Below are 3,561 nucleotides of genomic sequence, written 5' to 3'. Positions count from 1 at the left end.
TTTAAAGGCAAAAAAAAAAAAGAAATTCTATTTTGTACTGTAATTATACTCTTTCTTCATACCTTGAGAATAACTCAATGCATAAACTTATAAAAGGGTCAGTCAGAAGTCAAGCTTAAAAATCCCCAATTCCCCAAATATGGAACTGCACTCTTAGACATTATTACAGCAAACCCAGTTCAAGGAAAGTGAACATTCAAGATATTTCTGACAAACCTGTCATTTCAATATTTTGCCAGTGATGTGAAGCTGTCATCACACATTGTGAAGACATTGTACTATACACCTATTGGGAGAATCATGCATTATGCCATAGCGACATTTCTAGTTTCTATATATCTTTATACACTGTGCTGTTCAGCTGTTATAAAGAAATAAAGCCAATGAAAACTGAGGACCGAGGACTTCGTTATAACGGGAGTACACTGGTCTTTGCAATAAATAAATGAGGTGGGAACTTTCACGTGCATGTTGTGACACTCTCACACACTGGACCTCCGTTTTACTTCCTGTCCAAAGGACAGAGTATTTTGCCTCGTAGTACAGGGGACGGCATGATTACAAACATCATGATAAAATGTAGGAAAATGAATGCAAATGCATCCTATACACCTGAAGTAATGGGACAGCTGTGACGATTTTGTCCTTTTATTGAATAATTTGAATGATTGATTTGATCTATCTCTGCATTCAATCAAATACAAATTGAGTACAAAATTCAAAAGCACAAAAACAATGAATAACAGTGGTTTAAAATGAACATAGCATTACACAAATAGATACACATGAGCAATAATGAACAGTATACATATACAGAAACTTGCAATAAGATACGTATTTTTTTTTTCAGTAAAAAACAGAGATAATTGCATGCAGGAGACCACCATCGTGAGCGCTTAAGCTTGAACAGTACTGAAATGGATGGGGCCTCATAAAGACATAAAAACTTACGCTTTAAATCGAAGTTTGAGCAATCCTGAAGCTGTAACGGAAATTGTCTAGCATATACAAAACCACTGTAACACACACACACACACACACACACACACTCTCTCTCTCTCCCTCTCTCTTACTAGATTAACATGTAAAAGGTCGTCAACCTACCTTTGTACTTTTTGACGAGGTGAACAATGATGACAATCAGTCCTATGATCACGATGACACTTGTTACAGCGACGACAGAAAGAGCTTCGAAAGACAAACAACACAGCATACCATTTGAATATCTCGGTAGTCATTCAGCTCTTCTTCGACGACAAATTAGATCTTCAGTAATGTCTATACACATCATTAAAAATCATTTTAATGGTTAACATGCCTAGAAATCGTACTTGAGGTCCTCGAGCACAGTGCAGAAATGTATTTCCATCACGTCGAAGTATCATAATGAATCTGAAAATTAAGAATCAATCTTTGGTCATAAAACTTAAACATTATGTAACATTATGCATACGTCAATTTCTCTCGCTCTCTCTCTTTATATATAAATAAAGAAACAAACTGGTATTGCATTTTTGGCAAATAAAGCATTAGTTTATTCGACTCAAATTTTCGGCGTCCCACGCCTTCTGATGAAGGTGTAGGACGCGGAAAATTTGAGTCGAAAATACTAATTCTTAATTGGCCAAAAAGGCATTACCAGTTTGTTTCTTCAATTCTTCATGGAGCCAATAACACGTTAAATCAACATGTATATATAATTACGTACAGTAATCAAAATATGAAAGTTCTGCGTCGGTGTGTAATAAATAGATATCAAGAGTAAAAACTTAGGAGTCAAATAAGAACATCGTAAAGGCAACAACAACAACAACAACAACAATAACAAAACGGCTCCTGCGGTGTTTTTATTTGATTCCTAAGTTTTTACTCTTGATATATATATATATATATATATATATATATATATATATATAATGATTATTCCTTTTCTTCGAAGAACCGAGGGCACTAGATAGATCTTTAGCAATCCAGAAAAGTCTATTTATGTCATTTGTTGTTAAAAGAAATTCACAATAGTATGCCTGTTCCCGTTTTCATGTTTTTCTACGTCAGATATGAACACAGTGAGCAGTAAGGTCCGCTCAAATGACTTTAAAAGCTATCTGCACCTCAATTCGATTCGATTCGATTCGATTTCATTGTCTAATTCTTGAATTTTTGGTTTGCATTTAATCTCATAGCTGCGAAAGTAAACGCACAGTACTATCAAAAACAAAATACATGTATTGTAAAACATACCACTTGAGCTGCCACCTTTTGTGTCAGCTTCAAGTTGAACTTGAGAGGGCGCGCTACAATTAGTGTCATTTTCGCAAGCCACGAAGAGAGCATCCGCCCACGTTGTGTCGGGAGACAACTTGATCCTGTGCCCGTATCGGTCAGTCACGCGAAAGCAAAGTCCCTCAAGCTCTTGTCCACTTTCCTGTGACATCATAGAGTCTTGGAATATGAACCGGAAGCAGACGTTTGGTGGTAATGTCACTGACGACTCGCTCGACTTTTTTAGTGTGACGACGCCCTCTACATCGTCGTAGGTCGCATGGACGCCTGCAGTGTTTCGTTTTACAATAACAGAATGTGTAATTTGAGAATACTAAATATCATTTTCGGATATTGCCAATTAGTTTGTTTTTCCCATTTACAATTCTTTACTTTGGCCTTTAATATCAAAGATAAAAAATCAGCCTATGAGGTACACAAAGCTTGACATACACCTTCACTGCGGGATAGAAAATCTGAAACAAAACTTAGCATTTTCATTTTTATTTCATTCAAACTCACCACACACAAACCACCATCACCACGCACACATACACCATTACACACACACACACACATACACACACACACGCACATCCATTCGGACCCTCACACATAAAATCATATGATTATACACCATCACATACCACCACACTTAACATTAACACACAACACAACACACACATACACACAAATGGGATAGCTCTGCGTATAGAGTGTACACTTACCGTATTCATTTGGTGAATAAGCTGAAACGAAATCGTGACAGTTATTAAGAATGATTTTCAAACTTTAACATTTTGAACAACTATAAATTGGTTATACTGGTTACAGAGTTTATATTGATTGGGATGAGGAATAAGTATGTTTTCAACATTTATGACAATTCAAAATGAACGAGGGTGATGACATTAAGTTCAATCTATTTTGGGGTTTTCACAGTATTGGGTTTTTTTTTTCTGCTTACGGACAACAATGAATTCCAGAAATCTTCACATGAAGATGTCAATTTACGTACTATATAATGCGAAAATTGGTACGATCGTCGGTACTTTCCCTTTAAGTATACAGTCAATGACTTTGTGGAATTTTATACCTAACGTATTCACGGTTACGAGTCAACGAGAGCTGAGGTAGATTTGGTTTAGCTGTACATTGCGATATCAGGGTCATGGTTTATTGAGAAGGCATCATTAATTAACAAAGTACAATGAGTCATCTATTGAGCTTTTTGAAAGTGATACTTAACAGCCATTAATGGTGTATACACACCATGTTTCGATGTCCGGACTATCTTGA

General features: G+C 36.1%; 1 long non-coding RNA gene across 1 annotated transcript; it reads right to left on the bottom strand.

Moving 5' to 3' along the window:
* Nucleotides 1-1,104: 1,104 nt before the first annotated feature.
* On the bottom strand, nt 1,105-3,101 carry LOC140243704 (uncharacterized). The gene is made up of 3 exons (XR_011902245.1): nt 2,991-3,101; nt 2,242-2,550; nt 1,105-1,188 (listed from the first exon to the last, which is right to left on the bottom strand). It is a non-coding gene; the product is annotated as an uncharacterized lncRNA (long non-coding RNA).
* Between the last annotated feature and the right edge of the window lie 460 nt (nt 3,102-3,561).

This window comes from Diadema setosum, chromosome 20 (genome assembly GCF_964275005.1).
Source record: "Diadema setosum chromosome 20, eeDiaSeto1, whole genome shotgun sequence".
NCBI classification, from domain to species: domain Eukaryota; kingdom Metazoa; phylum Echinodermata; class Echinoidea; order Diadematoida; family Diadematidae; genus Diadema; species Diadema setosum.
The sequence above is the reverse complement of the archived record's forward strand: the minus strand, read 5'-3'. Positions and strand labels throughout refer to the sequence as shown.